The following is a 22609-nucleotide window of genomic DNA, read 5'->3' on the forward strand; positions in this document are numbered from 1 at the left end:
AGTCTGTTCAAAACAAAAGTGATGTAATTAAGCACGCCGAGTAATGAGTAGGATTGTGTATTTTCACATGCAACAATTATTGCTTAATCTACCTTCCCAATGACAAATAGTTAGAAAATTAAAACATATATTTTATGGAAAAGAGATGTATGTTTCTGAGCGATGCACCATGTTGACTCGTGATCAAGTGGCGTAGATCAGTATTCCATTTTAGACCGGCACTCCTCCCTCACCACCGCTTTTGCCCGTTCATATCACGGACCACATCCTAATCGAATCGACCCATTCTAGAGGCACCGATCTGTCTTGATTGGCTTTGGTGTGGGTGTGTGCACGCCATTGACGCGGCTACACAACCGCGCTTTTACCTGTCAGAAACTTTCATTGGCTATTCCGCAATTATTGGTACGAATTCTCTCTGACCATTGGTTCAAATGCATGCTTTACTTTTGCTGATTGGTCGAAGCATAGGTCATCGCTCGTGAATGCGGAAGTCGTGTAGTCTACTGAGTCACCGTTGTATCAGCTGATTCTTTCTGAGTGAGTAGCTAACCCGATTGTATTTGAAAAAAATAAATAAGCCAAGATGTCAATTTTTTTTTAAATGGTGTGTATTATGTTGCACGGCTGCTGCGAGATATGCTGTTCATTAGCAATATTTTGACATTTGCCAGTGTGCTTAGCTAGACCAGTCCACTAGACCTTCGGCCGCCTCCCCCTCCTAGCAGCCGGTGTGTTTCACGGGGCATCACTACTCTGACTAACGATAGCTCGTCAACCTCGGCTAAGGAAAGCCAGCTACTAGTTTTCACCATTTCTGTATTGTTGCACCTGTTTGATTATCTACCTACATTTAGTGAACTAGGTGTTTTAGCTGTCAAACGGTATTGTTTAGCGTGTTTTTTTGTATGCTTTTCTAGTACCAAGCTTCTCTGATCCTATCAAAGGGTGTGTTCGTAAATTGTCTCCAGTGTGTCAAGAGTGCGCTCTCTGGGTCTCTCGTTAATTCAGAGAGTTGTCAAATGTTGTCTTGTTAAATTCAGAGCATTTCGTCCTCGGATCGTTCAGAGCGCATATCCGAGCTTTCTGTCCTCACAACTTGTTTCCAAGCACCCAAGATAACGTTAACTGGCTGAAGTTGCCTAACTTACTAGCTACTTAATTTAAAAACATTTTTTTTAACACCTTTATTTTATAAATGAGAACAGCAATGTATCTACCTACGTGAAAGAGGGCCAACCAACTTTCTGGTAGAGAATGCAGTGATGAGTACTAAAATTGTTGCCCATAATAAATCAAATCAAATTTTATTTGTCACATGCGCAGAACATGCACCGCAGTGCGCTATGTTAAACTGCTTTTTACAGCTTTAAATAAGTGGCCGCTGCGTTCATATAGATGTTGCCATAGTCTAGGACTAATGGGGAAAATCGACTGAATAATCTTCTTTCTACTGTTCAGCGAAAAAGTTTAGATATAATTATTTAGGTCGGACACAAATGAGAGAACACCTGTCTCTGACCCTAGCAGAGCTGGTTAGGCGGTTTGAAATGTTGTCAATAGCGTTAGTGACTGACTGTGCTGCTGGCAAACTTACTAGAATATTCTGCTGGCGATGGTCATATTCAACGGGTGTTGCACATTCGTAAATTCGTCAGTTATTTTGTGAATTTCTGAGTGCACCATTTAAAAAAAAATAAAAAAAATGTATTTCACCTTTATTTAACCAGGTAGGCCAGTTGAGAACAAGCTCTCATTTACAACTGTGACCTGGCTAAGATAAAGCAAAGCAGTGTGTCAACACAGAGTTACACATGGGATAAACCATAAATGTCAAGGGAGTATTGCTAGTTATGGGGTCTATTCATTACGCCAATTCAGTTATAAAACGTTTATTGAATGAAACGAGGAGGGACCTACCCAATGGTCACTTAAATGTTTTTCGTCACTGAGCAAATTTCAGGTTCTGCTAAGGGCAAAGTTGAACGTTGTGAAAATTCTGTGCAACTTCCGGAGTGCGTTTTACTGTGAACAGAGGCTGTACCCGCTTTAAGTTAGTTTTAACAGTAGGCTACTGTGGCTATTTGATCATAAGTTAAGCCTACCAGAGTGGTCTACCATCAAAAACAATGGAGAAAATACATCCTGTAACATTTCAACATGGAAATTGCTGTTCTATCATTCAGCCAATGTTGTATTTATTTTTTTACCTTTTATTTAACTAGGCAAGTCAGTTAAGAACAATTTCTTATTTTCAATGACGGCATAGGAACAGTGGGTTAACTGCCTTGTTCAGGAGCAGAATGACAGATTTTTACCTTGTCAGCTCGGGGATTCGATCTAGCAACTTTTCGGTTACTGGCCCAATGCTCAAACCACTAGACTACCTGCCCCCCCCCCCCCCCACACACACTCTAACCACTAGACTACCTGCCCCCCCCACACTCTAACCACTAGGCTCCCTGCCGCCCCCTACACTCTAACCACTAGACTACCTGCCCCCCCCCCACACTCTAACCACTAGGCTACCTGCCGCCCCCTACACTCTAACCACTAGACTACCTGCCCCCCCTACACTCTAACCACTAGACTACCTGCCCCCCCCACACTCTAACCACTAGGCTACCTGCCCCCCCCTACACTCTAACCACTAGACTACCTGCCCCCCCCTACACTCTAACCACTAGACTACCTGCCCCCCCTACACTCTAACCACTAGACTACCTGCCCCCCCTACACTCTAACCACTAGACTACCTGCCCCCCCTACACTCTAACCACTAGACTACCTGCCCCCCCCTACACTCTAACCACTAGACTACCTGCCCCCCCCCTACACTCTAACCACTAGACTACCTGCCCCCCCCTACACTCTAACCACTAGGCTACCTACCCCCCCTACACTCTAACCACTAGACTACCTGCCCCCCTACACTCTAACCACTAGACTACCTGCCCCCCCCCTACACTCTAACCACTAGACTACCTGCCCCCCCTACACTCTAACCACTAGACTACCTGCCCCCCCTACACTCTAACCACTAGACTACCTGCCCCCCCCTACACTCTAACCACTAGACTACCTGCCCCCCCCCTACACTCTAACCACTAGGCTACCTGCCCCCCCTACACTCTAACCACTAGGCTACCTACCCCCCCCTACACTCTAACCACTAGACTACCTGCCCCCCCTACACTCTAACCACTAGACTACCTGCCCCCCCCTACACTCTAACCACTAGACTACCTGCCCCCCCCTACACTCTAACCACTAGACTACCTGCCCCCCCTACACTCTAACCACTAGACTACCTGCCCCCCCCTACACTCTAACCACTAGACTACCTGCCCCCCCCACACTCTAACCACTAGACTACCTGCCCCCCCTACACTCTAACCACTAGACTACCTGCCCCCCCCTACACTCTAACCACTAGACTACCTGCCCCCCCTACACTCTAACCACTAGACTACCTGCCCCCCCTACACTCTAACCACTAGACTACCTGCCCCTCCTACACTCTAACCACTAGACTACCTGCCCCCCCCTACACTCTAACCACTAGGCTCCCTGCCCCCCCTACACTCAAACCACTAGACTACCTGCCCCCCCCACACTCTAACCACTAGGCTCCCTGCCCCCCCTACACTCTAACCACTAGACTACCTGCCCCCCCCACACTCTAACCACTAGGCTCCCTGCCGCCCCTACACTCTAACCACTAGACTACCTGCCCCCCTACACTCTAACCACTAGACTACCTGCCCCCCCCCTACACTCTAACCACTAGACTACCTGCCCCCCCCTACACTCTAACCACTAGACTACCTGCCCCCCCCACACTCTAACCACTAGACTACCTGCCCCCCCTACACTCTAACCACTAGACTACCTGCCCCCCCCTACACTCTAACCACTAGACTACCTGCCCCCCCTACACTCTAACCACTAGACTACCTGCCCCCCCCTACACTCTAACCACTAGACTACCTGCCCCCCCCTACACTCTAACCACTAGGCTACCTGCCCCCCCCTACACTCTAACCACTAGGCTACCTACCCCCCCTACACTCTAACCACTAGACTACCTGCCCCCCCTACACTCTAACCACTAGACTACCTGCCCCCCCTACACTCTAACCACTAGACTACCTGCCCCCCCTACACTCTAACCACTAGACTACCTGCCCCCCCCTACACTCTAACCACTAGACTACCTGCCCCCCCCTACACTCTAACCACTAGACTACCTGCCCCCCCTACACTCTAACCACTAGACTACCTGCCCCCCTACACTCTAACCACTAGACTACCTGCCCCCCCCTACACTCTAACCACTAGACTACCTGCCCCCCCTACACTCTAACCACTAGACTACCTGCCCCCCCTACACTCTAACCACTAGACTACCTGCCCCTCCTACACTCTAACCACTAGACTACCTGCCCCCCCTACACTCTAACCACTAGACTACCTGCCCCCCCACACTCTAACCACTAGACTACCTGCCCCCCCCCTACACTCTAAGCACTAGACTACCTGCCCCCCCCTACACTCTAAGCACTAGACTACCTGCCCCCCCCTCACACTCTAACCACTAGACTACCTGCCCCCCCTACACTCTAACCACTAGACTACCTGCCCCCCCTACACTCTAACCACTAGACTACCTGCCCCCCCTACACTCTAAGCACTAGACTACCTGCCCCCCCTACACTCTAACCACTAGGCTCCCTGCCGCCCCCCTACACTCTAACCACTAGACTACCTGCCCCCCCTACACTCTAACCACTAGACTACCTGCCCCCCCTACACTCTAAGCACTAGACTACCTGCCGCCCCCTACACTCTAAGCACTAGACTACCTGCCCCCCCCTACACTCTAAGCACTAGACTACCTGCCCCCCCCCTACACTCTAACCACTAGGCTCCCTGCCGCCCCCTACACTCTAACCACTAGACTACCTGCCCCCCCTACACTCTAACCACTAGACTACCTGCCCCCCCCTACACTCTAACCACTAGACTACCTGCCCCCCCTACACTCTAACCACTAGACTACCTGCCCCCCCTACACTCTAACCACTAGACTACCTGCCCCCCTACACTCTAACCACTAGACTACCCCCCCCACACTCTAACCACTAGACTACCTACCCCCCCCTACACTCTAACCACTAGACTACCTGCCCCCTACACTCTAACCACTAGACTACCTGCCCCCCTACACTCTAACCACTAGACTACCTGCCCCCCTACACTCTAACCACTAGGCTCCCTGCCGCCCCCTACACTCTAACCACTAGACTACCCCCCCCTACACTCTAACCACTAGACTACCTGCCCCCCCCTACACTCTAACCACTAGACTACCCCCCTACACTCTAACCACTAGACTACCTGCCCCCTACACTCTAACCACTAGGCTCCCTGCCGCCCCCTACACTCTAACCACTAGACTACCCCCCTACACTCTAACCACTAGACTACCTGCCCCCCCTACACTCTAACCACTAGACTACCCCCCTACACTCTAACCACTAGACTACCTACCCCCCCCTACACTCTAACCACTAGACTACCTGCCCCCCCTACACTCTAACCACTAGACTACCTGCCCCCCCTACACTCTAACCACTAGACTACCTACCCCCTACACTCTAACCACTAGGCTACCTAGCCCCCTACACTCTAACCACTAGACTACCGCCCCCCTACACTCTAACCACTAGACTACCTGCCCCCCTACACTCTAACCACTAGGCTCCCTGCCGCCCCAATGTAGGTCTACATTCCATGAGACTTTTGAAAAAATCATGCAGGGCTTGACATCAATTTGTTTATCCACTTGTCCTTCAGACAAAGATGTGGCCGAAAATGTTTTGATGCAAAAAAAAAAAAAAAAACACTTTACAAAATAAAACGCATCATTACTCCCATACCGTTTTATTAGAGAGTATCTGACATATTATGCTACCCTGTGCTCATTGGCTACTTAGCTTATTCAAGCAATCACTCCCCCATTGCTGACTACTAATTATCTATAACTGGGCTAATAACTCACTAACTAGCGAAGGATATAAACAAATGAACAGCTCTGATTGGTTATGGCGCACCGGTCTGTGTAGAGTACAGGCTGTCAATGCAATAGAATCCTCCTCCGATGTGTTCTCCGTACAACAAAATCTCTTGCGTTCTTTAGTTTTTCCATAGTTTGTTTTGTCTCTGAATGTTTAATTGAAAGTTGCTAATATGGCGTTGATTCGATCACAATTGCCATAGTAAAGGGAAGCGTTGATAGTGTTAACTAACGGGGAAAAGTCTATAAAGTTGAGTGAAGTTCAATCTCCTGCTTCTCTGGGCGTATGTCTTCTGCCAGCAGTCCAATAGAAACTTTCGTTTTGCTCTGCTTCCATTTTGGTTCTTAAATGGTAAAGGGTTTGTGTAATTGAACGCACCCCGGGTAACTTCCAAAATAAAGGAAACACTTCAGTAAATGAGGGATACAAAGAATATTGACCCATCATGACCCATCATGCTTAGGGTCATGTATGAAAATGCTGGGCAGGGCATTCTATTGGCTACCATGGCTATGCCCCCCCCCCATAAAGTGACAATGTCCCCATCCACAGGGCAAAAGTGGTCACTGAATGGTTTGATGAGCATGAAAACGATGTAAACCATATGCCACATGGCCGTCTCAGTCACCAGATCTCAACCCAATTGAACACTTATGGGAGATTCTGGAGCGGCGCCTGAGACAGCGTTTTCCCATCACTCAACAAGACAACAACTTATGGAAGAATGGTGTCACAGCCCTCCAATAGAGTTCCAGACAGTTGCTGAATCTATTTCAAGGGGCATGTTCTGACTTGTGGTTGCCCAACGCCCTATGAAGACTACTTTATGTAGTGGCGTTTCCTTTATTTTGGCAGTTACCTATAGATGCTGGTGTCATACGTGCGAGTCGTGCACACTCCCCCCCCCTCCCCCCCCCATGTGTAGCCCCGGGCCTCTTTCCCTCGTGTGGTATACAACATGCCATACCTGCTGCGTTATGTGGTGCTTTATTGATGGCTCTGATCCTGTTACAGGTCACACTACTCTTTCAATAGCCCATAGACATGTTTTGAAGCTATTTTAAATAGAGGTCGACCGATTTATGATTTTAACACCGATACCGATTTATTGGAGGACCAAAAAAAAACTGATAATGATTAATTGGCCGAATTTCTTTTTTTATATATATGTATATATGTGTAATGACAATTACAACAATACTGAATGAACACTTTTTTTTATTTTAACTTAATATAATACATAAATAATCAATTTAGTCTCAAATAAATAATGAAACATGTTCAATTTGGTTTGAATAATGCAAAAACACAGTGTTGGAGAAGATAGTAAAAGTGCAATATGTATCATGTAAGAAAGCTAACGTTTAAGTTCCTTACTCAGAACATGAGAACATATGAAAGCTGGTGGTTCCTTTTAACATGAGTCTTCAATATTCCCAGTTAAGAAGTTTTAGGTTGTAGTTATTATAGGACTTTTTCTCTCTCTACCATTTGTATTTCATTTACCTTTGACTATTGGATGTTCTTATAGGCACTATAGTATTGCCAGTCTAATCTCAGGAGTTGATGTGCTTGAAGTCATAAACAGCGCTGTGCTTCAAGCTTTGCAAACGCAGGAATGTGCTGTTTGAATGAACGCTTACGAGACTGTTGCTGCCTACCACCGCTCAGTCCGACTGCTCTATCAAATCATAGACTTAATTATAATATAAACACAGAAATACGAGCCTTTGGTCATTAACCTGTTTGGGGTAGGGGGCAGTATTTTCACGTCTGGATGAAAAGCGTGCCCAAAGTAAACTGCCTGCTACTCAGGCCCAGAAGCTAGGATATGCATATAATTGGTAGATTTGGATAGAAAACAATCTAAAGTTTCTAAAACTGTTAAAATAAGGTCTGTAATATGGTAAAATCCGGAAACAATAATTTCGAAAACAAAATGTTTATTCTTTCAGTGAAATACGGAACCGTTCTGTATTTTGTCGAACGGGTGGCATCCCTAAGTCTAAATATTGCTGTTACATTGCACAACCTTCAATGTTATGTCATAATTATGTAAAATTCTGGAAAATTAATTCTGGTCTTTGTTAGGAAGAAATGGTCTTCACACAGTTCACAACAAGCCAGGCGGACCAAACTGCTGCATATACCCTGACTCTGTTTGCACAGAATGGAAGAGAAGTGACACAATTTACCTAGTTAATATTGCCTGCTAACATGAATTTCTTTTAACTAAATATACAGGTTTAATATACTTGTATTGATTTTAAGAAAGGCATTGATGTTCATGGTTAGGTACATTGGTGCAACGACAGTGCTTTTTTTGTGTGAATTCGCCTGTTAAATCATCACCCGTTTGGCAAAGTAGGCTGTGATTCGATTTAAATTAGCAGGCACCGCATTGATTATATGCAACACAGGACAAGCTAGTCAAACTACTAATATCTTCAACCATGTGTAGTTACTAGTGTTTATGTTAAGATTGATAGTTTTTTTTATAAGATAAGTTTAATGCTAGCTAGCAACTTACCTTGGCTCCTTGCTGCACTCGCGTAACAGGTCGTCAGCCTGCCATGCAGTCTCCTCATGGAGTGCAATGTAATCGGCCGTAATCGGCAAAAAAAAATAAAAAATGCAGATTACCGATTGTTATGAAAACTTAATCATCGGTCAACCTCTAATTTTAAATCGGCTAGCCTAAAATGTTGAGAGAACGAAAATCACATTTTCTATAGTAGCTAGCCAGTTGTCATGGCAACAGTCGAGAGCTGTCAAGAGAATGTTAGAGTTCACGTGACAATCAGCTTGTGTGAATGTATGAGACTAAAGTGCAGCTTTAAATAATGTTATCAATGATATTGGCGTGGGAGACGAGAACTGTATAGGTTTGTAATTGTTTTACTACTTTATCACTGTGTTTTTGAATATTTCCCCCACCGCTCTGCCCACCACTCTGCCCACTGCTCTGCCCTTCGACACACACATTTATTTGTTTGGGCTCTGAGAGATTCTATTCCTCCTTCCGGCCCATATCTGGTGCTGGACAGGACTGAACTAGCTACATAATTGCTCAAAAACATTGCAATTTCTGGCTGTTATCAGTGCATTGTGTACTTTGACCTGGGTGTTGATGTGTGATGACAGGAGTGGTGTGTGTGTGACTGGACTAAAGATAATGTTTATGTGAAATACTGTTGGTTGAGCTCTTGAAGGACTGGGCATGATCCCAGAATAATATGGATAAAGAATAAGTTACGGCTTATTTACAGATGCCTACTTCAGATTTAGAAGTGAAACTAACTTGTTATGCTTTCCTGTAAATGAAGAAGTGAAAATGTTAGTCTGACCCGTGGAACAGTTTTAATTACAGAAAGTAGTTTCCAGGGTAAATCTCACAACAGAAGAGAAGTAGATCAGTGTGTTGTCTCCATTCTGTGTTGTCTCCATTCTGTGAAGTCGCTCCATGTTGCAGTGTAGCATACATTTCCAACTGTCACGTGATGATGATGATGATAATAATATATACATACATTTTTTATTTTGTCAACATTGTCTATGGCGGTACCAAAATTGTTGTTTCAGATGGATTATGTGACCGATTTTTATATATATATATATATATATATAATAAAATTATTTATTTTTTTATCAATGGAACGTTTTTGTAAGCCCCCAGTCTGCTCCGACTATTTCAGGTGATTCATCAGCCACTGAATTGATTTTTTTCGGAAAACTAAAACAAAACCAGTTTTGTGTTGATTTCTTTGGGTCAGGATGCTTGTTTGTATATGAAGATACAGTAACCCAATCTTTCTACTAATGTTGACAATATAGGCCCTGGGCTCCTTGTTTTTGGAGTAGGCCTAGGTTGCTAGGCAGGTTATTTCACTGGTCTTTTAAAAAATATTTATATATAGATGTGGCCATTTATCCACTGACGTTTAGTTTTTTTGCGGTATAAGGAAGGGAGAGTTTGCGTCAATGTTTTACTGCATTATAGGTCTATAGGCTAGCAGGAGCTTATAGTCTGTCTGTCCCATGGATAGAGGTTCCATCAGGCCCTGTCTGGAGTACAGTGTAACATGTTTCCTGGCAAATATGGGATTGATGCATGAGTTCTGTTTTTTTTAGTTTGTTATACAGTACCGGTCAAAAGTTTGGACACGTACTCATGCAAGAGGTTTTTCTTTCTTTTTTTTTACTATTTTCTACATTGTAGAATAATAGTGAAGACATCAAAACTATGAAATCAAATTTTATTAGTCAGACGCGCCGAATACAACCGGTGTAGTAGACCTCACAGTGAAATGCTGAATACAACAGGTGTAGTAGACCTCACAGTGAAATGCTGTATACAACAGGTGTAGTAGACCTCACAGTGAAATGCTGAATACAACAGGTGTAGTAGACCTCACAGTGAAATGCTGAATACAACAGGTGTAGTAGACCTCACAGTGAAATGCTGAATACAACAGGTGTAGTAGACCTCACAGTGAAATGCTGAATACAACAGGTGTAGTAGACCTCACAGTGAAATGCTGAATACAACCGGTGTAGACCTCACAGTGAAATGCTGAATACAACCGGTGTAGACCTCACAGTGAAATGCTGAATACAACAGGTGTAGACCTCACAGTGAAATGCTGAATACAACAGGTGTAGACCTCACAGTGAAATGCTGAATACAACAGGTGTAGTAGACCTTACAGTGAAATGCTGAATACAACAGGTGTAGTAGACCTCACAGTGAAATGCTGAATACAACAGGTGTAGTAGACCTCACAGTGAAATGCTGAATACAACAGGTGTAGTAGACCTTACAGTGAAATGCTGAATACAACAGGTGTAGTAGACCTCACAGTGAAATGCTGAATACAACAGGTGTAGACCTTACAGTGAAATGCTGAATACAACAGGTGTAGTAGACCTTACAGTGAAATGCTGAATACAACAGGTGTAGTAGACCTCACAGTGAAATGGTGAATACAACAGGTGTAGACCTTACAGTGAAATGCTGAATACAACAGGTGTAGTAGACCTCACAGTGAAATGCTGAATACAACAGGTGTAGTAGACCTTACAGTGAAATGCTGAATACAACAGGTGTAGTAGACCTTACAGTGAAATGCTGAATACAACAGGTGTAGTAGACCTCACAGTGAAATGCTGAATACAACAGGTGTAGTAGACCTTACAGTGAAATGCTGAATACAACAGGTGTAGTAGACCTCACAGTGAAATGCTGAATACAACAGGTGTAGTAGACCTTACAGTGAAATGCTGAATACAACAGGTGTAGTAGACCTCACAGTGAAATGCTGAATACAACAGGTGTAGTAGACCTCACAGTGAAATGCTGAATACAACAGGTGTAGTAGACCTCACAGTGAAATGCTGAATACAACAGGTGTAGTAGACCTCACAGTGAAATGCTGAATACAACAGGTGTAGTAGACCTCACAGTGAAATGCTGAATACAACAGGTGTAGTAGACCTCACAGTGAAATGCTGAATACAACAGGTGTAGTAGACCTCACAGTGAAATGCTGAATACAACAGGTGTAGTAGACCTCACAGTGAAATGCTGAATACAACAGGTGTAGTAGACCTTACAGTGAAATGCTGAATACAACAGGTGTAGTAGACCTTACAGTGAAATGCTGAATACAACAGGTGTAGTAGACCTCACAGTGAAATGCTGAATACAACAGGTGTAGTAGACCTTACAGTGAAATGCTGAATACAACAGGTGTAGTAGACCTTACAGTGAAATGCTGAATACAACAGGTGTAGTAGACCTTACAGTGAAATGCTGAATACAACAGGTGTAGTAGACCTTACAGTGAAATGCTGAATACAACAGGTGTAGTAGACCTTACAGTGAAATGCTGAATACAACAGGTGTAGTAGACCTTACAGTGAAATGCTGAATACAACCGGTGTAGTAGACCTTACAGTGAAATGCTGAATACAACCGGTGTAGTAGACCTCACAGTGAAATGCTGAATACAACCGGTGTAGTAGACCTCACAGTGAAATGCTGAATACAACAGGTGTAGTAGACCTCACAGTGAAATGCTGAATACAACAGGTGTAGTAGACCTCACAGTGAAATGCTGAATACAACAGGTGTAGTAGACCTCACAGTGAAATGCTGAATACAACAGGTGTAATAGACCTCACAGTGAAATGCTGAATACAACAGGTGTAGTAGACCTCACAGTGAAATGCTGAATACAACAGGTGTAGTAGACCTCACAGTGAAATGCTGAATACAACAGGTGTAGTAGACCTCACAGTGAAATGCTGAATACAACAGGTGTAGTAGACCTCACAGTGAAATGCTGAATACAACAGGTGTAGTAGACCTCACAGTGAAATGCTGAATACAACAGGTGTAGTAGACCTCACAGTGAAATGCTGAATACAACAGGTGTAGTAGACCTCACAGTGAAATGCTGAATACAACAGGTGTAGTAGACCTCACAGTGAAATGCTGAATACAACAGGTGTAGTAGACCTCACAGTGAAATGCTGAATACAACAGGTGTAGTAGACCTCACAGTGAAATGCTGAATACAACAGGTGTAGTAGACCTCACAGTGAAATGCTGAATACAACAGGTGTAGTAGACCTCACAGTGAAATGCTGAATACAACAGGTGTAGTAGACCTCACAGTGAAATGCTGAATACAACAGGTGTAGTAGACCTTACAGTGAAATGCTGAATACAACAGGTGTAGTAGACCTTACAGTGAAATGCTGAATACAACAGGTGTAGTAGACCTTACAGTAAAATGCTGAATACAACAGGTGTAGTAGACCTTACAGTGAAATGCTGAATACAACAGGTGTAGTAGACCTTACAGTGAAATGCTGAATACAACAGGTGTAGTAGACCTTACAGTGAAATGCTGAATACAACAGGTGTAGTAGACCTCACAGTGAAATGCTGAATATAACAGGTGTAGTAGACCTCACAGTGAAATGCTGAATACAACAGGTGTAGTAGACCTTACAGTGAAATGCTGAATACAACAGGTGTAGTAGACCTTACAGTGAAATGCTGAATACAACAGGTGTAGTAGACCTTACAGTGAAATGCTGAATACAACAGGTGTAGTAGACCTTACAGTGAAATGCTGAATACAACAGGTGTAGTAGACCTTACAGTGAAATGCTGAATACAACAGGTGTAGTAGACCTTACAGTGAAATGCTGAATACAACAGGTGTAGTAGACCTCACAGTGAAATGCTGAATACAACAGGTGTAGTAGACCTTACAGTGAAATGCTGAATACAACAGGTGTAGTAGACCTTACAGTTAAATGCTGAATACAACAGGTGTAGTAGACCTTACAGTGAAATGCTGAATACAACAGGTGTAGTAGACCTTACAGTGAAATGCTGAATACAACAGGTGTAGTAGACCTTACAGTGAAATGCTGAATACAACAGGTGTAGTAGACCTTACAGTGAAATGGTGAATACAACAGGTGTAGTAGACCTCACAGTGAAATGCTGAATACAACAGGTGTAGTAGACCTTACAGTGAAATGCTGAATACAACAGGTGTAGTAGACCTCACAGTGAAATGCTGAATACAACAGGTGTAGTAGACCTTACAGTGAAATGCTGAATACAACAGGTGTAGTAGACCTCACAGTGAAATGCTGAATACAACAGGTGTAGTAGACCTCACAGTGAAATGCTGAATACAACCGGTGTAGTAGACCTTACAGTGAAATGCTTACTTGCGAGTCCCTAACCAACAATGCAGTTTAAATTTAAAAAAAAATGAATCAGTCACAAGTAATTAAAGAGTAAATAAATAATAAGTAAATAACAATGTGGAGGCTATATACAGGGTGGTACTGGTACAGAGTCAATGTGGGGGCTATATACAGGGGGTACCGGTACAGAGTCAGTGTGGAGGCTATATACAGGGGGTACCGGTACAGGGTCAATGTGGAGGCTATATACAGGGGGTACCGGTACAGAGTCAATGTGGAGGCTATATACAGGGGGTACCAGTACAGAGTCAGTGTGGAGGCTATATACAGGGGGGTACCGGTACAGGGTCAATGTGGAGGCTATATACAGGGGGTACCGGTACAGAGTCAGTGTGGAGGCTATATACAGGGGGTACCGGTACAGAGTCAATGTGGAGGCTATATACAGGGGGTACCGGTACAGAGTCAGTGTGGAGGCTATATACAGGGGGTACCGGTACAGAGTCAATGTGGAGGCTATATACAGGGGGTACCGGTACAGGGTCAATGTGGAGGCTATATACAGGGGGGGTACCGGTACAGGGTCAATGTGGAGGCTATATACAGGGGGGGTACCGGTACAGGGTCAATGTGGAGGCTATATACAGGGGGGTACCGGTACAGGGTCAATGTGGAGGCTATATACAGGGGGTACCGGTACAGGGTCAATGTGGAGGCTATATACAGGGGGGTACCGTGCACAGGGTCAATGTGGAGGCTATATACAGGGGGTACCGGTACAGGGTCAATGTGGAGGCTATATACAGGGGGGTACCGGTACAGAGTCAATGTGTGGGGGCACCGGTGTCGGGGTAATTGAGGTAATATGTAGGTAGAGTTATTAAAGCGTCTATGCATAGATGATAACAACAGAGAGTAGCAGCAGTGTAGAAGAGGGTGGGGGGGGGGCAATGCAAATATTCTGGGTTGCCATTTGATTAGGTGTTCAGGAGTCTTATGGCCTGGGGGTAGAATCTGTTTAGAAGCCTCTTGGTCCTAGACTTGGCGCTTTGGTACCGCTTGCCGTGCGGTAGCAGAGAGAACAGTCTATGACTAGGGTGGCAAGTCATAGACTGACAATTTTTAGGGCCTTCCTCTGACACTGCCTGGTATAGAGGTCCTGGATAGCAGGATACTTGGCCCCAGTGATGTACTGGGCCATACGCACTACCTTCTGTAGTGCCTTGTGGGCCGAAGGCCGAGCAGGTGCCATACCAGGCAGTGATGCAACCAGTCAGGACGCTCTCGATGGTGCAGCTGTAGAACCTTTTGAGGATCTGAGGACTCATGTCAAATCTTTTCAGTCTCCTGAGGGGGAATAGGCTTTGTCGTGCCCTCTTCATGACTGTCTTGGTGTGTTTGGACCATGTTAGTTTGTTGGGGATGTGGACATCAAGAATCTTGAAGCTCTCAACCTGCTCCACTACAGCCCCGTTGTGCTCGGTCCTCTTTTTCCTGTAGTCCACAATCATCTCCTTTGTTTTGATCACGTTGAGGGAGAGGTTGTTGCCCTGGCACCACATGGCCAGGTCTCTGACCTCCTCCCTATAGGCTGTCTTGTCGGTGATCAGGCCTACCACGGTTGTGTCATCGGCAAACTTAATTATGTTGATGTGAGCCATGACCAGCTTTTCAAAATACTTCATGGCTACAGACGTGAGTGCTACAGGTCGGTAGTCATTTAGGCAGGTTACCTTAGTGTTCTTGGGCACAGGGACTTTGTTGGTCTGCTTAAAACATGTTGGTATTACAGACTCGGACAGGGAGAGGTTGAAAATGTCAGTGAAGACACTTGCCAGTTGGTCAGCGCATGCTCGCAGTACACGTCCTGGTAATCCGTCTGGCCCTGCGGCCTTGTGAATGTTGACCTGTTTAAAGTTCTTACTCACATCGACTGCGGAGAGCGTGATCACACACAGTTTTCCGGAACAGCTGGTGCTCTCATGCATGTTTTAGTGTTATTTGTAGGCTCGTGTCACTGGGCAGCTCTCGGCTGTGCTTTCCTTTTGTAGTCTGTAATGGTTTGCAAGCCCTGCAAAAATATATTCAACAGAGTTGTTTTACTGTGTCCACTTTTAATTGTGAGTTCCCAGCAAGGCTAATGGTCATTTGTAAGATGTTGTCCTGTCAGTCCAATTATACAAGTTAGAGTTTACCATGTAGTAAGGTAAGTGCAGGGTAAGGTGAGTAAAACCTATGTTAGTAATGATTGGTTGTTGTCATGTTGGCTGTTGGGAAATGCTCTCTGTGTGTGTGTGTGAAATTCTACTGTATTGTCAGTGCTGTCAAAATAGGTTTGACATGCAGCAACCTGCTTACAGCAGAGGAGAGGGTGTGGCAACTGGAACATCAGCAGAGATTAGTACATAAACTTTTTTTTTAAATGTCTGTGTGATAAGCATACACATTCTAAATTAAAATGCCACTGAGCTTTCATAAGCTGTTGAGTCATGTTTAGGAATTCCATTCCTCCATTTAAATTATTTGTGGATGAAAGGTGCACTACTGCATTTCACCCACATTTTGACCCAGATTTAGTAGTCACTCACTAGTCAGTGAATTACTGGCTTGTTTTTATTAAAGTTTAGGCTATCCTGTTGGCCTAAAGGTTACTTGAAAGAATAGATTAGGATTTGTATAGCAAGGAGACTGGTTTTTACTGGTATAGGCTACTGGTTTTGTTTAGGTGGAGCCGAGGGTGGTGCAGTTGGTGAAACCGAGACGAGTTGTGCCCTATTTCAGGCACAATAAAAATCAGTAAAAAAAAAAAATGCCTAGTTCCGTCTTTATTTTTTATTTTTCTCTCAAATTCAGTTTTCTCTGTTTTTAGAACTTTTTTTTTTCTTCTGGTTTTCGCTCTCAAAATCACACTTAATAAAAATAAAAAATAAAATAATAATAGAAAACAACAAAATTGGATGTTCTAAGTCCACAACAATGCTTAAACCACATCAGGAGACCACTTTTTGAGGTCTGGGGAAAAGTCATAACATTTTATTTTTGGGGTGTAGATACCCTTTTTAATTGAAGGATACTTGCATGGTTAGCTGTGTTTCTGTAGCACACAGGATTGCAGTGTTTGCATCAATCCAGTGAGGATTTGTTTAGCTAATAAACATATCATTCTGCCAGGTAGGGATACTTTGTAGTTTAAAGGTGTAATATGCAGAAATCGCTTCGCCGTTTCCTGATTTGCTGAAATTCGAATAGGTTGCCTAGTTTCAGTTTGTGACAAAAGAAATGCAGAGAATCATTGTACCATCCTAACCCGCTGTGAAATATCTTTTCAATAACCAAAAATATTATATTTTCTGCTGTTTTGAAGCTGGTGTTCAAAACACGAAAATATTTGACGCAAAAACGTAACATAAGAACGGGAAGTGTAGAAATGTCCCACAGAACATATCTACCGCTTCTTAGACTTGCTTTCAATGAGAAGGACTCACCCTTCTATAGGAATTTAATCGGGTCACCCAAAAAGATACATATTGCAGCTTTTAACATTTGAATTAAGGTTTTTGAGAAAGCCTTTCCATCTATCTGTCATAAAATGGTTGTCATTAGTATCTTTGCTAGTGTCTACACACAGTGGTAGACAAACAGGGGTGGGGCATTTCCACACCATTGCCTCTTGAGACAGTTGAAGGATTTAATATATATATAAATGTCTTTGACTAATACAGTTCAATACATTAAGTTGATTTCCTACTAAAGTTCAATAAAATATATAGTTGAATTCTGTTTTTTTATTTCTGTATTCCGTCCACGTTCTAATCGCAGACTTTCTAGGGCCCTACCTATAGAAAATATCCCTTCACATGGTCTGAACGAGATGGAGGGAGAAAGCGAGAGGGACAGTAGGAGAAAGAGGAGCACAGAGAGAGAGAGAGAGAGAGAGAACAGACAGAGAGGGAGAGACCAGGAGCACGTAGAGAGGGTGTGAGAGCAGAGGGAAGTCATGCTGCTGATTACAACCAGAGTGAGTTGGAGAGACGGAGCACTACATACTACTGCTTTCACTTCACCTTCACGTTGGGGGCGAGAAAAGTTGAACAAAACAATTTGTTTTTGTTTTTAACAAAGGAATCTTGTTTTTAACAAAGCACTACTAATCAGCTTCACTCGGGTAAGAAATGCTGGATTTTAGAATGACGATTATTTTGTAGTGAAACACACAGGTTTTTTTTTTCTCTGTTTGTTTGAAGACTTGGTGTGCAGTGTGCAGAAGGGGGTGTGTCAGTCTTACAGAGAAGTGAGAGGAGCGTGTGTAGTGCTCCGTGAGAAGCAGTAGGAAGCCTTAGACTAATGATAGGACGATCAACTAGTAATAATACCGCTACAGAGTAGACTAATTACTACTGTAGACAGAGAGGGAAAGCACACTGCTGTTATGTTAAAGGTGCAATATGCAACAACAACAAAAATTAATAGTTCACTTATATTCAATTTGTGACAATGAGCTATGTATAATGTAGAGAATAACTGTACCATCTAAACCGCTGTGAAATATATTTTCAATCACCAAAAATATTGTGTTTTTAAAAAAAAATGTTTTTGAAGCTGGTGTACAAAAGCGAAAGTGAAAGACAGCAAAAAAAAAAAACTTAAGAACGGTAAACATAGAAATAGCTCACATAGAACAGAAAAAAAAAAATCTATAGCTCGGCATTTCTATATGAATTTGGTTAGGTCGCCGAAAAATGTACATATTGCAGCTTTAATGTTATACTTGGTGCCTGTTATGTTTTAAATATTGTTTCTCGCACAATGTGTTTACATTTTTTCTTTTCAAAAGGGAGTGCTAGTTGTGTCAGCCCACTCCTCACCGCCAGCTCTGTGCGTCTAGTAGCCAAATACACGTCGTTGTTTGTCACTATGGCGTGGTTATTTCTGTGTGTTTTTGTTTTCTTAATAAGGTTGTCATAAACCCTGCCTATTTGTACAGTTTACTCTTCTTTGTGTTAGATTTAGGCATAAGGTTAGCAGTGTGGTTGGTTAAAGTGATTTTTAAACCTAACATTAAAGAACCAAAAAGCTACATGTTTTTATGAATTCTTACAATATAGCTAATGTTGATTTCTTTTTTTCTTTGGGGGGGGCTGTGGAAACCATTTTTATTCACTTTACTTGAAGAAATTACATGTTTTTTTTTTATTACCATATGATTGACATTCTGTCATAGATGATGCATGTCCAGTTTGAACGCTAACGACTTGGTCTACACGTGGGCTAATGCATGTTCTGCTCAACTCCATGTAGTGAGTATCCGTTTAATGAATTAGGCTAGGCTAATAGAACTTAGCTGTTAGCACTCACTCGTTCATGGCCCTCAGTACATGGCCTCTATACTCTCCGTATCTTCTGATCAATCAACCTAATAAATCATAGCAATGCCAAGTATCGAAGTGCCTTGCTACTTGTCACTGAAGCCCAGGCATTTACTACTATATCTATGGCCAATCGTTGATGTTATGCCCAAACAGAACACCTATTGTGGGCGTGGTCTTTGGATCAGTCTGTTTGTGTACAGGTAATTAATTTTACCTCTGCCTCCTGTGTCAATATCCTCCGGTCATCTCTCTGTGGCTGGCCTTACGGCTGGCTGGGTTTGTTTACTGTGGCTGGCTGGGTGTGTTTACTGTGGCTGGCCTTACGGCTGGCTGGGTTTGTTTACTGTGGCTGGCTGGGTGTGTTTACTGTGGCTGGCTGGGTGTGTTTACTGTGGCTGGCCTTACGGCTGGCTGGATGTGTTTACTGTGGCTGGCTGGGTGTGTTTACTGTGGCTGGCTGGGTGTGTTTACTGTGGCTGGCCATACGGCTGGCTGGATGTGTTTACTGTGGCTGGCTGGGTGTGTTTACTGTGGCTGGCTGGGTGTGTTTACTGTGGCTGGCCTTACGGCTGGCTGGGTGTGTTTACTGTGGCTTGCTGGGTGTGTTTACTGTGGCTGGCTGGGTGTGTTTACTGTGGCTGGCTGGGTGTGTTTACTGTGGCTGGCTGGGTGTGTTTACTGTGGCTGGCCTTACGGCTGGCTGGGTGTGTTTACTGTGGCTGCGTTCCAAATTGCTCCCTATATAGTGCACTACTTTGACCATACAACCTTTTCCCTAATACCTATAGATGGGTTGGCTGACTACGTCGCAAATGATGAGCGTGCATCGACGTGGCCGGATACCGTGTGTTGTTTATGATCTTGAATGGTCAGGTAACCGGCAACACTGATTCTGAATGGTCAGGTAACCGGCAACACTGATTCTGAATGGTCAGGTAACCGGCAACACTGATTCTGAATGGTCAGGTAACCGGCAACAATGATTCTGAATGGTCAGGTAACCGGCAACAATGTTTTGACCGATGTCATGTTTTATGCTAAAATGGCAAAGAAATCACTAGCTAGCTAACCGACAACTGTAACGATGTATTTGAGAGATCACAAGTTTTCAATAAACATTGGAGATCTCGTCCCATAGTTGAGCACATGTGGGTTTTGTCTCTGAACAACCAACCTGTCTATGGGCCTGGTCCAGAAGTATTGCACTATATAGGGAACAAGGTGCCATTTTTTTGAGACACAGGCTGTCATGGATCAAGGTTTCTAGTAACAACTCTTGAGAAATGTTGTTCGGTTTCCTCTTTCCTGTAAATTGTTGCTCATCCTATTAGAAGGCTTGTCAACTTGGATCAAGGTCCGTGTGGAGGGAGAGAAGGAGCAGCCTCAGAACGCTGTGTGTCTGCACGTGTCTTGGTGGAGTCTACTAGTCCAGCCTGGCCTTTTAAACACCGGCTGACCGGCTGACCGGCTGACCGGCTGACTGGCTGACCGGCTGACTGGCTGACTGGCTGACTGGCTGGCTGGCTGGCTGGCTGGCTGGCTGACTGGCTGGCTGGCTGACTGACTGGCTGACCGGCCGACCGGCCGACCGACTGGCTGGCTGGCTGGCTGGCTGGCTGACTGGCTGGCTGGCTGACTGACTGACTGGCTGACCGGCCGACCGACCGGCTGGCTGACTGGCTGACCGGCCGACTGGCTGGCCGACTGGCTGGCTGGCTGACTGGCTGACGAGACAGTACAACCTTCTTAGTCAAAGCTACTATCTGTGGCAGACAGCTTAACCAGCATCGCCACTATGTTTGGGTTCTTGTAGGTAGGGCCTAGGCCTAACGTAGCAGGTGTAAAAGAAACACCTGAAAGTACATACTGGTCTTGAGAGTGGGGGGGAAGGGGGGGGGACGGACTGTTCTGTTCTGCACTATTCAACCAATCCAGTAAATGTGGAGGAGGAGTTAAGATGGAGTGTCCAAAAAAGGAAGTCTTTCCATTTCACCTGAAAACTGGAACAACCAGTTGTTGGGGACTCTGCAGAGGCTAATCTCTAGGCTATATATTGGTGCAGGGTTTTTTTCTGGATTCAAAAGGGGCTTAGGTGGTGGGCGTGCTGGGGGAGAATGGGAGCGGGTAGCCCATTGGGCGTGACTGAATTCGGTCTGGGCCCTGGGCAAGAATTTGAGGCCCCCATCTTGGCGGTGGAGAGAATTGGTTTTTAAAACACATTTCCTGTGATTCCACACATTTTGCCATGGCTAATGTTGTGTTCTTATTCTGTAACAGAACAATCAATTCTCCAGAAGGTTTTTGTCTACCCTTTATTTGAATGATTGTTAGTTATAAAATACATACATACATGCATGCATACATACAGTGCATTTGGAAAGTATTCAGACCCTTTGACTTTTTCCACAGTTTGTTACGTTACAGCCTTATTCTAAAATGGATTTAAAAAAATAAAAAATAATCCCTCATCAATCTACACACAATACCTCATAATGACAAAGCGAAAACAGGTTTCTAGATTTCTTTCCAAATGTATTAAACTGATACCTTATTTACATAAGTATTCAGACCCTTTGTAATGAGACTTGAAATTGAGCTCAGGTGCATCCTGTTTCCATTGATCATCCTTGAGATGTTTCTACAACTTGATTGGAGTCCACCTGTGGTAAATTCAATTGATTGGACATGATTTGGAAAGGCACACACCTGTCTATATAAGGTCCCACAGTTGACAGTAGTAGCAAAAACCAAGCCATGGGGTCAAAGGAGTTGTCCGTAGAGCTCAGAGACAGGACTGTGTCAAGAAACAGATCTGGGGAAGGGTACCAAAACATTTCTGCAGCATTAAAGGTCCCCAAGAACACAGTGGCCTCCATCATTCTTAAATGGAAGAAGTTTGGAACCACCAAGACTCTTCCTAGAGCTGGCTGCCCAGCCAAACTGAGCAAAAAGGCGGAGAATATTCTTGGTCAAGGAGGTGACCAAGGACCCAATGGTCACTCTGACAGAGCTCCAGAGTTCCCCTGTGGAGATGGGAGAACCTTCCAGAAGGACAACCATCTCTGCAGCACTCCACCAATCCGGCCTTTATGGTAGAGTGGCCAGACAGAAGCCACTCCTCAGTAAAAGGCACATGACATCCCACTTGGAGTTGGCCAAAAGGCACCTAAAGACTCTCAGACCATGAGAAACAAGATTCTCTGGTCTGATGAAACCAAGATTGAACTCTTTGGCCTGAATGCCAAGTGTCAAGTCTGGAGGAAACCTGGCACCATCCCTACGGTTAAGTATGTTGGTGGCAGAATCATGCTGTGGGGATGTTTTTCAGTGGGAGGGACTGGGAGACTAGTCAAGATTGAGGGGAAAGATGAACGGAGCAAAGTAAAGAGAGAAATATGATGACCTGCTCAGGACTTCAGAATGGGG

General features: G+C 44.2%; 1 protein-coding gene across 4 annotated transcripts in view; it reads left to right on the forward strand.

Moving 5' to 3' along the window:
* Positions 1-308: 308 nt before the first annotated feature.
* The window catches only part of mtmr4 (myotubularin related protein 4), a 123547-nt gene continuing 101246 nt past the window's right edge, over positions 309-22609 (forward strand). For 2 of the 4 annotated variants that reach the window (XM_045717404.1, XM_045717409.1), the window contains exon 1: positions 17743-17979. The gene's annotated coding sequence lies outside the window, so the exon portion shown is untranslated. Of the gene's footprint in view, positions 541-17732; positions 17980-22609 lie in introns of those variants that run through there. The other 2 variants (XM_045717405.1, XM_045717406.1) reach the window with 2 other exon arrangements.

Source organism: Salmo salar, chromosome ssa04 (assembly GCF_905237065.1).
Source record: "Salmo salar chromosome ssa04, Ssal_v3.1, whole genome shotgun sequence".
Classification (NCBI taxonomy): Eukaryota; Metazoa; Chordata; class Actinopteri; order Salmoniformes; family Salmonidae; genus Salmo; species Salmo salar.